Source organism: Rhamphochromis sp. 'chilingali' (genome assembly GCF_963969265.1).
Source record: "Rhamphochromis sp. 'chilingali' genome assembly, chromosome: 1".
Taxonomy (NCBI): Eukaryota; Metazoa; Chordata; class Actinopteri; order Cichliformes; family Cichlidae; genus Rhamphochromis; species Rhamphochromis sp. 'chilingali'.
In genome coordinates, this window is record NC_137929.1 from 63,591,418 (window position 1) to 63,605,261 (window position 13,844).

Consider the following 13,844-nt stretch of genomic DNA (forward strand, 5'->3'; position numbering starts at 1 on the left):
ACTTTATTGTAACAATATGGGAAATTGATTTGATCTGTCCACAGAGAAACAAAAACAAAACAGACAGTAAAAAAAAAGTCTTTAAGTTGTGTTGCAGCCACAGAGAGCAAATCTTTGTTTTTTATGTAGAACCAGTGAGTTTGTTTGGACAAAGAAGCAGCACAAACACACACAGAGAAAACATACATGACTGTAATCAGAGTACAGGAGAGTAACTGACTAAATTTCCTCTTTGTGATTTAGGTGATTTTCTTCTTTATATTGTGTCAGATAAAGTCTGACAGCTTTTAACAATAACAAAAATCACCCAACTGTTTTTTCTTTCTTTTTTTCAAGAATAATTTTGTGTGCATGTTTCTTTTCTTTCTTGTCTGTGTTTTTGTGTTCTGTTCCTTTTGTGAAACACATGATCAAAGAGTTTATGAGCGGCTGTGTTTGTCCACAGTCACAACCTCAGCACATGTGATTGGATCAGTAATGGCAGCTTTGAGTCTCACATGGTTGGTGTTTCATGGGTGGCTGGAGTCACAGTTTTACTCCAATGTTAAAAACCTTTAAATACTCTTCATAGTATAAATAACATATATAAATATTAAGATGTTCTCCCAAACTCAAGGAACGTTCTTTTCTCTGATTGTGCATGAAAACAGGAAGTTATGTCAAAGTGAAACTAAAAACCTGTCTGTTTTTAAATCAGTTTGTTTATGTAACATCAGCTGATCGAAACTTCAGATGAAGCTTATCAAAGAAACAAAACAGAAACAATAAGAGAAGAGGAATCTGTGATGTCAGAGGTGGTGTACTCAGAAACAGTGGACCTTTGTGTTCATGGGAGGAAGTGTGACTGAGTAAATTTCCTCCAGTTGAAATGAGTTAAGTTCAGCCTTAATGTTTTATTCTGTTTTACACTTTGGTGACTTTACACACTTTATGTTCTACAAACTAAACATGTGAAGAGCTCATGATCCTGTTAGCGTCTCTGGGTCTGTTCCCACTGTTCTGTTTCTTGGACTTGGATCTAGGTTGTGTTTTGACAAGTGAGTTCTCTTATAAAGTGAGACACACAGAGACCGAGTTCCAAAGCATACACAGATTTCTATGCGAGGCAAATTTCTCTCCATGTGTGAACCTGCAGGTAAAACAGAGGCAAAGCTGTTCCTGTGAAATGAAACTGAAAGCCTCGAATTGGATTTGTTCACCTTAATTACAAACACCTCCATTTGGAAACTGGATTTTGTGTTTTCTTTGTTTGATATTTAAATCTGTTTGATCTTGTGGTATTGTAAAGAATTATTTGTTCATATAAATATATTTGTTTGCGTATGCATAGAGGTTATTAATTACAAGTACAGACATCTGAAGTTCATGTTATTCATCTGAAGAACACACAGAATGAGTGTGATAATAGTGTGTTGCTATACTGGTAATGCCAGGTGAGGCAGCATCGGTGCTGCGTTACGTGAATGTCCTGTACAAAGGTGGAAGAAGAGAGTGTCCTGTAGGAGGCAGTGAATGGACACTGGTGTTGTGAACATGTGACTAAAAAGAAGGTTCAGTAAAACAAGTAGCAACAATATTCCTGTGTGAGGCTCAGTGATTTCATTTTGGTTTTTGAAGATGCAACAGATCTGAAACATTTAAGTTTCAGCTCCTAACTTTTTTTCTTAGGTGTATCAACACAAAAATTAGGTGCAACCAAATTTTTCAACCACATTTTTTTTCAACACTGCAGCTGAAGATGTTCACTTTTTAAAAAATACATGCATAATGCAAAATGCTGCAGCAAGAGTCCTGACAGGGACTAGAAAGAGAGAGCATATTTCTCCTGTTTTGGCTTCCCTTCATTGGCTTCCTGTTAAGTCCAGAATTGAATTCAAAATCCTGCTCCTCACATACAAGGTCTTAAATAATCAGGCCCCATCTTATCTTAATGACCTTGTAGTACCATATCACCCTATTAGAGCACTTCGCTCTCGCTCTGCAGGCCTACTTGTTGTTCCTAGAGTATTTAAAAGTAGAATGGGAGGCAGAGCCTTCAGTTTTCAGGCCCCTCTTCTGTGGAACCAGCTTCCAGTTTGGATTCGGGAGACAGACACTATCTCTACTTTTAAGATTAGGCTTAAAACTTTCCTTTTTGCTAAAGCATATAGTTAGGGGTGGACCAGGTGACCCTGAATCCTCCCTTAGTTATGCTGCAATAGATGTAGGCTGCCGGGGGATTCCCATGATGCATTGAGTTTTTCCTTTCCTTTATGTTTATGTAAGTTCCAGCTGGAAGGTGATCATTGGTTGGAGAGTGAATGGGGACGACTACAAGACTGGTTGTTCCTACCTATGCCGCATTTCCAATCAGGCTGTGTTTACTTGTGTGATGAAGTTTATGCATCTAGAAGAGCTAAATTAGTTTTCTGTAGAAATTATTAATATTGTTAGTTATTAGTTAGTTGGTTATTAGATGCTGCTCCAGCCAGAGAATCCCCCGCCCTCTCCTCCCTGTGCTGCAAGCAGCAGGTGCACCTCGCAAACGGAGGGCGCCCTTACTCCCAGCAAATGGCCGATAGAAAACCGATTGGTGCCTATGCCATTCACAATATGCGCTGGCTAATGTCGGGGCAGCATGAGTACGAGCAATTTTTTATTTTTATTTTTTTTGCCGATGCCCGTGATGCCGCCCCCCACCACAATGCCACCCCGGGCAACCACCCGTGTCGCCTGTATCAAAAACCGCTACTGTGTGTAACGTTGGTACCCAGTCTGGATTTGTGTGATTCATTTCATAGGCAGGCTTCCCTACAGTTGTGCGAAAGAATGAGTGAATCGTTACATAGCACGTATGTCTGCACCGTCACTTAATTCTATGTTTGTTCGCAATTTCTACAACCTCCGAGAGCCCCAACGATAATATTATTAAGCTATAAAGAGTGATATGAACATATATAGAACTTACCGGAGTGAAAATGTCTGGAGCACCAACAGATATCTGGAGATGGAAGAGAACTGGATATCAGCTCGTCTCACGGCTGCTATCCAGGCTAGACGCCTTCGTTTTGTAAGGTCAGCAATGTAGTATTTTTACTCAGTTGTATAAAGCATTTGTATTCTATTTTTATCCTATTGTATATTTTATTCTATTTATTCTACTGTATATAGTATTTTATTTTATTCTATTCTGTACAGTTGGGTACAGTATTTTATTCTTGTCGTATTCTAATTTTTGCTATATAACTTTTACACTGTCCACTTCCTGCTGTGACAAAACAAATTTCCCACGTGTGGGACTAATAAAGGTTATCTTATCTTATCATGTTGCTTCCAGGTTGGGAAAGAATAAAAAGACAAAACCTTTTTAGGCTTATTCCTGTGCCGGTCGTGTGACCGAACATTGCAGCCAGCATTGAAGAACCATAGCTGTGTGCTCCTTTTTCGCTTGCGCTTTGTTTGGTCCTGGAAAATGGCGCATCAGGCCAAAATCCTTTCCACGCCCACCCCTGTGACATCACGCTGGTTTAGACCGCCATTTTGGGGGTCTAAACAAAGCGCAAGTGAAAAGGGAGCGAAGGCACAACAGGGTTTATCTTTTCATTCTTTCCCAACCTGGAAGCAACATGAGGCAGCTCGTGTATCGGATGTTACCAAACGAAGGCGTCTAGTCTGGAGAGCAGCTGTGAGAGGAGCTGACGTGCAGTTCTCTTCCATCTCCAAATATCTGTTGGTGCTCCAGACATTTTCATTCCGGTAAGTTCTAAATATGTTCATATCTCTCTTTATAGCCTATTAGTTTTATTTTCTATGCGCTCTGAGCTCATAGCAAATTAGAACAAACATCCTACTGAGTGATTTTGCAGAACTACCTTCTATTTATAGAGTTGCTAATTATTTGGCATTATTGCAGCAAACCAGCCGATGAAATGGATGAAACATCATGACTGGGTTCCAGCGCTACACAAGGGACCTGCTTCAAACATACCACCATGCCAATCAGATTACTTCTTCCATGTGAGGGTGAAGAGGTGACCCTCCTGGATAAGATGGTGAAGGTTTGCTGCGTTTGGTGAACAGTGTGATAATAAAACCAGAGAAGAATGAAACCCGCTCCTGTTAAATACTCTTAAGTCTTGTGCTGTTATTTTTTCAAAGGATACAGTAAATAAAGTAATGTTAGTAGTGGGTGATATCATGTAAACACTCATGATTTTGTGTAAACATTTTGTCATTTGTAAACTATAAATGACATGGATTCTACATTGTAACTGATGTGATGTTCTATAAAGTGGTTTTAATAAAAAAAAAAAGAGGCAAAAATTAGTTTGTTTCTTTATTCAGTTTTTGAACAGTGGGACTCAGTCAGTACATATTCAGTAAATGCAAATTATTTACACGGCAGTGCACTACAGGCATAAATCTAGACCCTTAGATAAAACATTATGGGTCATTCCCACAACCCACAGCTTTACTGTGTTCCAGCAAAGTATCCAATAGCAGTGACAACTGCTCCAAAGTGTCATGGTCCGCGGCCCGGCGTCCGAGGTGCTGATGGGATGCCCACGCCCACGGGCGTGGCTGTTAACTCCACACCTGCACCCCATCCCAGGCGATCATCAGGTGGACTATTTGATCCAGCCCAGCCTGCTGCTCCACGCCAGTCCGTAGTCGTCTCACAGCGGTAACGTACACCTGCGGGAAAGCGATTGTGAAAACTCATCTGTCTGAACTAGTGCTAATTCTGTCCTGTGCACTCAGATAACAACTCGGCGTGTTTTTTGAGCCACCTGCCCGTCTGGAATTTGGATCGCCTTCAGTACTCGCCACCTCGACTTTCCTGGAGCTCCCCCGCGGACCCTCACCCTCCCTCCGGCTCCCACGGCCCCGCTGTCATCGTAAGACTCATACTCTTCCCCCACGTATGCTGCTATTCCCGCGCCCCAATAATTCTTTTCCTTTTTCTGTTGCAGCCTCCCACAGTCCCGTTTTTGGCGTTCCTGCGCGACTCATCTCCCGGTCCCTTGGTTTCTCTAGTTTCACGCGTGTTTTCCTTCTACCCTCCCGGGACACCTTCAGTTAAAATAAAGTTTATTTTCTCGTACTCCTGTGTGTGTTGGCTCTGCTTCTGGGTCCAGCTTGTGCGCTGAACTTCGGTTCATGACACAAAGTAGCAGGTGGGATTTTTCTTTTTTGAGGACGGCTCCTTTTACCTGTCACTACAGATGGTCTGTTTATGTTTTGATCAAGAGCCTTTTTTTAGGCAGCTGAAGAGGAGAAGTCCATCTTATGGCCAACCTCTGGCTGTATCTTGGTCACATTACCCAGCAAAACCCAGTATGCAGGTTCATCTATGTTAAGTCTAATTGTTGAATGTTGCCATTGTGTTTCTTAAATTTGTACAGTCTTAGTTTAAGCAGTAGGATCAAAGCCATTCCTTTGATCCTGACCACCTCTCCAACCACTCTGTGCTGGGGGAGGTTTTATTGTAGATACATCCTATCTGAAAGATCTGTTTCTTTTGATGTAAGCTTCCTGGGTTTTCGACCCTTTGGTCAGCAGGAGGTCTGACACACACATTCTCACATAACACACACACACACACACACACACACACACACACACACACACACACACACACACACACACACACACACACATTCTTACAGAAGTTCACACATATACATAAAATGCTTTGTCTTAGAACCAAGGGGGCGTGGCTTTGTTCTGACGTGTTTTGTGTGAACTGTCTCTCAATAAAAGGTAGCAGGAGGAGGTCAGATCTGGGGGTCATTTTCGTGGTGGACACAGATGAGGCCTCCCTTGCGCAAATAATCGATCGATCGACTGTCTTGTTTTCTTCATGATGAATAAGTCTCTAGAATTAGCGGGGCTTGTGGAAACACAGACCCAACAATCTGTAACAGTCCTTGTGCCACGGATCAACACTGTTGCTTCTACATTAAACAGAAGAGCAGCGACATGGCTGCAGGTCTCTGCGACTCCAGCCATACAGGTGCAGTGGGCAGCTTCAACCTTCCCTGTGATGCTCACAGTGACCCATGGCTGCAATACTGGTTCATTCAGCCTTTGAGAGTGCAGGACCTGAAACACACACAGACAAATTTCATTTAAAGACAAGAACTATGAGCCAAGGCCGACATAAATGTGTTTAATCTACTTTATCATAAATGTAACAAAGTGTTTAGAAAGTTAGCACATACATGTAATTTTTCATTTCTTTATGTGTCCATCTATAGAATGCTGCAGGTTATAGTGTAAATCTGTCTGTTCTCTGTCAGAAACCTGCCTGCAGAAAATGAACCTAAAGTATGTAATGCAAGGATGTCATCACTTTAGAGATGGAGAAAGCATAAAGTGACAATTATGAATCACTTAATATAATAAGGAGATTCTGCAGGTCATTGATCAAAGTATAAAACTAAAATAAAATGTATTTTTAGTGACACAGGATACAAACATGGAAGCAAGATGTATAATTAGGATTATTTATAATAAATATGAATAGTGCAATTTCTTTAACCATAAGGAATAACTAAATCCTTCAGGACAGTGTCTCATCAATGCACTGAACTCACTATGTTATCCATCTAACAGCCTCCACATGTTCTCACTGTAATTTCCCCTCATGAATGAATTTATGCTGCACTAATCTGAATGTTTGCAGGGAAATCAAACGCGTTTCACTCGCAGTACTCGAGCTGACTTACCTTTGTTTGAATGACGACTTGTACGCGCTGACTCCACAGACAAGGTACGAAAATATATCAGGCTACGTCAGTAGCGGTTGGTCTTCAGGGTTTCTACTCCACGGCCGTATTTCATACGGGTCCACATTTCCAATGCACGCTATTTTCTGCAAGTACCGCTGCTTTGCCTCTGGACGCAATCGGTCTCTATACAGTCCATTCTCTTTTGAGCTGCTTTTAAGCATCTTGTAATCGGCGTTCCAACACTGTGTGTTTGTGTGTGCCCTATAGGGCTTTAGAGTTGATGTCACGCCGCAGTGCATTGTGGGATCGCGGTGCCATGTTAGAAAGCCACAAATCAAAACAAACACACTGTGTTGGAAGGAGGTCTGCCAGAACCATGCTTAAAATCAGCACAAAAGACAAAGAGACTGCTTGCGCCTGGATGCCAAGAGACATTAGGCTGTTTGTTCTAATTTTCTATGACCTCAGCGCATTGAAAATAAAACTAAAAGCCTATAAAGAGCAATACGAATTTCTTTAGAACTTATCGGAATGAAGATGTGGAGAACACACCAACAAAAAATGATGACAGAGAACTCGATATCAGCTCGTCTCACCGCTGCTCTCCAAGCCTGACATCTTCGTTTGGTAACATCAGATACATGAGATCCCTCACGTTGCTTCCAGGAGGGGAAACGGTAAAAATAGAGCCCATTTTCCAGCTTATTTCTTTCCCTATCGTGCTATCGCCTAACACTGCAATCGACAACACAGCAAGTACAAGCCATAGCTGATGTTTCCATCTGCTTTCGCTCCTGTAGCCCTTTGTTTGGCCTACTAACATGGCGGCTCGACCAAAAATCGTGACCACGCCTCCTCCCATGACATCACGCTCTAAAGCCCTATCGAGCTGGTGGGTAAGAGACGTCTCTGAAAACATCAGCGCACTTTTGCAAATATGTGATGTCTTGATAAACCAGATATTTGAAATTTACACGACTACTTTCTCACCTGAAAATATGTTAAAAGTTTATTTTGTGACCAAGAAAGATTAATAAAAGTAATTTAAAACCTTAGTAGTGGCCGCCAGTGTTGGAAACTGAAATTGGCTGGGCCACGCTATGAATTCTGGGATATGGTGGACCACAAAGGACACACCCAACCCATCCTTCAAATTCGGGGAAGTGAAGGACGCATTTGCAGGAGTCTATGAATTGGGACAGCCTTCGTCGCCTGACTGTAACTTAATCGGCCTTCAAATGCGGCCTCCGGTGGATGCAGCCGACGTTTTGGGACACAGCTGCTGAGAGTGCCAGCAACACATAGCGAGCAGGTCCGCAGAGATCTGAGCAAGAGCAAATGCAAAAACTGAGCCATATGGGCTGTTATTGTGTGTGTATATGGATAATAGCAAACACTGAAATACATTTTTTGCACGCAGCAATGAATTTGCTCAAAATAAATCTCTCCTCAAAATGCAACACGTATTTATTTATTATTTTTTTTACGTGCGCTCAAATGTTTCATGTGCCCTCAGAATAGTGGTACAAAAATAACACTGTACTGCACAGCAAAAAGAGGACACGTGACTGCAGTTAACCTCTCTGCCACCAGGTGTCATTGCTGGGCTTTACAGACCTGAGTACATACAGGAGGGTCTATGTTTGAGCTTTTTATTCATTTTTACAGCATTTTTGATCCCTCATTAGTTCATAAAGTACAGATACAAAGAATAAAACATTTTGAAACAACTACAAAATAAAAGATTATGACACATAAAATAACAAAAACAAATAATAATAATTAAAATTATCATAAGAAAGGAAATAGACTTTAGAAACACTGAAATTTCTAAAGACTCCACTAAATCAGGGTCAGATGTGTGTGGAGGTCCAAGACGTTTGCTGGATGCGAATTATCATGTGCAATGCTCCAGTTTGACCACACGGGGGCAGTGCTGTTACACACTCAGACTGCAGGACATAATAACAGTGTTGGAGTGTGAAAGTAAATCAGCTTTTCTCTCAGTGTTTCCAGAGTGATTTCTGATGACATCAAATTGTTTGTGTGTCTGTTGTCACAGCAGCAGCCATCAGTGACAGCAGCACACAAAAGCAACACAACAGCAGGTTGTATGTTTGTCACACTTAAATGTTTCAGATCAAACACAAAATGAAGTTTGTAAATGAAGGCGTTTGTTATTAAGGGAACAAATCCAAAGCTACATCTTCCTGATCTGAAACATGTAAGTGTGACAATTATACAAGGAACAGGAAATCAGTTTGAACAGCTGTAATCAAACTGTCAACCTTTTTTAATAAACAGTCCGAAAACACCAATGAGGTGAAGGAAAGGTCACTAGGAGAACTGATAAGGAGTTAGGAAATAACAGAGCCGTGTGCTGAGAATGACCTTACACTCTCTCTCATTAACAACGTGATGCTGGATGTCCACAGGGTTAAAACTACAATGACCAGAAGATGGACTACAAAACGTGCATCTTACTTTTCCACAGTGTGTCTGACCCTGCTGTTTGAAAAATACGTGTTCACAACAAAGGTTGAAATTTTAAAGAAGATTTAGGGTCAGATTTACTAACATGTGCAGCAGCATCACATCTGTATCTGTGAGAGTTTCACTGTCATGACAAAAAACTTAAACGAGTCACACAGATGTGAATTACAAAGACTGTTTTACTGTAACTGCAGGAAGTGAAACTATCCTTCCTCATGCCCATTTGCCTGTGGCAGTTGCTGCTGGGAGGTTATTACTGGGAGGGAGATGTTATCAGAGTTATCAGAGCTGTCAAAACAGCACCAAAACTTTGTCTCTGTCAGTAAACTGGAATGAGCTTCTTCTCTGCTGGATCTGAAACAAAGGCAGCTGTTACTGTGTTAGATTCTGTCTGCATGTTGAAACATCTTATTAAAAGTAAAGATGTGCACATACAGACACGTATCACAGTGACGGCTGAGGATCCTCAGAGTCCTCTGAGGGATTTCCTCATCTTTCATGTTGTCTGTCTGTTTGAATTCAAGCACTATTGTCTATAACTGAGCCTCAAACAGCCTCAAACAACCAGAGCCTGAAAATGAGACATAAAAAGCCTTTTTGGTGAAATTATGCTCACATTTAAAATTGATGTCATTTGCTTCATTTTGAGCTTGATTCTTTTTTCTTTTCTGTAATTAGTTTCCAAACCTGTAAATGGTTGAGTGCAGGGGTGTCAAACATAAGGCCCGGGGCCCAGAATCGGCCCAGCAAAGAGTCCAAATCGGCCAAATGGAAGTTTTTGGAGAATGTGAAGGAGGAACGTCTCCTCCGCCATGACCACTCATACAAAACCAAATGAATGAAGCAACAGAGAAACAATTAAATGACAGAAAATTCCTGTTTTTCACTGTTTATAGAAATAAAAAAAAGACATTTTCTGTTCATTAACAAAAACTTTTTTACAGATTTTTAGATGAGCTACATTCCTCTGAACCTTCAGTTTGGTTATTTATTTATTTCCATCCTTGTTCTTAATGTTTTGACCATCACAGGTCCAAGTCACCAAGCGTCGGTTCAGATTTGCCGGTCACATCCTTCGGCTACCGGACCCGAGACCTGCCCGTGTCGCGGTTCTATGGAACCTGAAGAATGGAAAGAGACGGCGAGGAAGACCTAAAATAACATGGAGGAGGACTTTCCTTGAAGATTTACGTTCAGTCGAACTGTCATGGGATGAAGCAACAACTGCCGCGATAGACCGAGTTCGATGGCGTTCTCTTGTCGCCCGATGCGCCGATCAGCACGGGAGGATCTAAGTCTAAGTAAGTCATCACAGCACTATGAACTGTGGGTAATCCCTCAGGTCCACGGAGATGAGGACTTATAGAAAATGTGAATAAGGACTCAAAGTGTGTGCAGAGAGCCGTCGTGCACTTGATAACATGACAACTGCCTGTCGTCCTCTGAGCCTTCAGAGGCCGACACAAAGCTGTGACTGTTTATCTGCACGTCTCAAACACGCCTCCATTTGTCTGCAGGCTGAGTGATCTGACTGAGCTCAGCCTCCATTTTCTACAGGGAGACGCTCAGAGGGGCTTTCAGTTTCATTTCACAGGAACAGACTTGCTTTTGTTTTACATGCAGGTGCTGCACAGAACACACCCTGTTCAACCTGTTTGTGTGGCTGACTCCATCTTAGACTAATGGGTGGATCAGCTGGTTCAACAGCTCAGCAGTTTGCATGATTTTCCTCTATATAAAAACCAAACAGTCCTGTACACAGTGTGCTTAGTACTCCGAGTGTGTTATCTGTCAGTAATCGTGTTGAAAGGCTCTAAAGCCTGAGTTTATAAACAAACCCGAACTCTGGATTTATCTCCACCATGTAACCTGCTGACATCCACCTAGCTGCTGTTGACCCATGATATGGAGATATGGTACTCTGAGATAAGATGGGCCTGATCATTAAAGACCTTGTACGTGAGGAGCAGGAATTAAATTGTGGATTTTACAGGGAGCCAATGAGGAGAAGCCAGTATAGGAGAAAGCTGCTCTGTCCTTCTAGTCCCTGTCAGGACTCGACTGCAGCATTTTGCATCAGCTGAAGGTTTTTCAGGCAGTTTTTAGGACATCCTGATAATAACCAGTTACAATAATCTGTGCAATGTTCACACTTGTTTCTGCTGCTGATATAACTTCTGCTTCCTGTCTGTGTGTTTCTTCAAGACAGGAAGCTGATTCTCACGCAGGTCACAGATCCACACTCTAAACCCACTGTGGACTGTCCCACAGACACAGAGCACATCCTGTTCAACCTGTTTGTGTGACTGAGTCCAGCTCAGACTCCAGCTGGTTTGACAGGTCAGTAGTTTGCATCATTTTCATCTATGAAAACACCAAGTTCCACAGTGTGTTTAGTAAAGCACAGCAGAGGCTGCAGAGACAGATGCTGGTTGCGGTTTATCTGTGTACAGAGCTGTAAATTAAATCTGTGTTATCAGTCACACAGAATAACAATAACTAGATTATTTGTGACGGGCTGACAGGTTAAGTGTGATCATCAGAGGATTCATGGACTGTTACTGTGAACACAGCTGAACCATGAGGACACCTTCACTCATGGCTGACTGTGAGCTCCTGATGGTGGGCTTTGAATGAGGGGAAAGAAAGTCACAACAAACAGTCTTATTATCCAAGGGAGGATTTGTTATTCCCATCAGCTTTTGCCTGGAGCTTCCAGCTGGCGCCAGGGGGGCTGCATGAGATGAAGATGGTAGCTGTTCTGGTCAGTGCGAACAAACTGCTTCCAATTTTACAGTTGGTCTAATGTCTGTCACTGGTCACCAGGTCTCTCAATTCCCATTGTTCTTCTCCAACATCTTATCCATATTGTGTTCAATAAACACAGTCTGAGTGCTCACAGCCCTGCCCATCGTCTATCATGTTGGCCAGCCTTGTGGGATTTTGAACAGCTGTAGCCACTTTTGTTCTTCGATAAGCCAGCTCCAATCAGCCAGAACTCTGTTATCATGGTTCTGAATTGGTAGATGTCATTCAATGTCCTCCATCAAGATTGTTGCCAGACACGCGATGTGACCGACGAGTATCCGGCAGCAAATGTCTCTGCAGGACAAGGACGGGATCTCCCAAGAACAGGAGGGTGTCAGTTTCATTAAGGGACCAGTTGATCAAATCTATAATTCTTCTTCAAGTTTTTAGAGAACACGTCTAGGAGACTCTCTTAGCGTTAGAGAACAAGCGAGACTATACAAAGAGAAGCCAAGCAGAAAAGATAACGGAGAAGGAGAAAGTGTGACAGCCTCTCAAGAGCCAAGAGCAGAGAAATCCTGCTGATTGCTGCTCAAAGCTGCTTTGACCTGAAAACTGGGAGATGGATTCAAAGTATCTGAGGATTTCAGAGATGCTTTGGGAATAACAGGAAGGGGTTACTGGTTACAGACGAAGGTCATGTGAAGGTAGTGTAAACATCTGATTTACTGTTGTCTGGTTTCATCTGTGAAAACACATCATATGAAATGAATTCAAGAAAAGCTGTCAGACTTTATCTGACACAATATAAAGAAGAAAATCGCCTCCATCACAAAGAGGAAGTGAACTCAGTCACTCTCCTGTACTCTGATTACAGTCATGTGCTTTACAGGAAGCTGCTGAACACCCTGGACACACATGAACCAAGCTGTTTAAAGAAGGAAGTGAAGAGTACAGAAGTCGAACAGGGTGGAGCAGTTCAGTGATGTAGGTGGAGGCTTCACACTGTCAGGCCTGTTTGTTGTGACTCTCTTTCCCCTCATTCAAGGCCGCGTTGATCAAAGATTGTTGACTTTTGCTTAACTGGGTGAAGGGACACTGTCTCGTGATTGTGCACAGAACACACACACACACACACACACACACACACACACACACACACACACACACACACACACACACACACACACACAAACATAGGCATGTACACTGACACAGACCTGCACTCACCCCCTCCAAACATCTTCCTTTGCAAGTTAACATGAGGGTTCCCGATGGTCAGGGACAAATGCAATCACAAGGCAGGTGCTGTAAATGGACCAAACTTCAGTCACGAGAACAACTGAGATAATCCAGCCACAATACGACGAGTCTAGTCTTTAATTTACTGCTGTATGTGTTGGTTGTAGTTACATCATAAGGTTTTAAAAACTGAGCTTCAAAACGAACGATGGAAACAAAGACCAAGAGAGTCTGACAGTGATCACTGCCTCGTTTTAGGGGCCTGTTCAGATTAAAAAGAGCAAGATACAAAGAATTTAAACATGTTAAAAACACAACAGCCTTAATAAACACAGAGTAGTTTGGACCTGGACGGAGGGTTTATCACTTAATGACTGGATATCCAACCTGCTGTGAATGTTTTAATGCAGTACAGTTGTTATTATTATCACTTGTCACATCCTGTTTATGACAGTTAAATTAAATATAATTAGTATAAGAAATAAAAACTTCTCATGTAAACTGTATATGGTGTTAAATACTACTATAATGTCGGTCATAAGGTGGTACTTTAAGAGCCATATATTTTATAAGGTGGTACTTATTGTGACAAGTTTGAAGACCACCGCTGTAAACAAAGCAGCACGTCTGAGGTGCAGGCCACACCTT

At 42.0% G+C, this 13,844-nt stretch overlaps 1 long non-coding RNA gene across 1 annotated transcript in view; it reads left to right on the forward strand.

The window, feature by feature from the left end:
• LOC308411029 overlaps window positions 1-13,844 on the forward strand; it is a 55,654-nt gene that overhangs the window by 14,466 nt on the left and 27,344 nt on the right. The gene's annotated exons all lie outside the window — the stretch shown is intronic.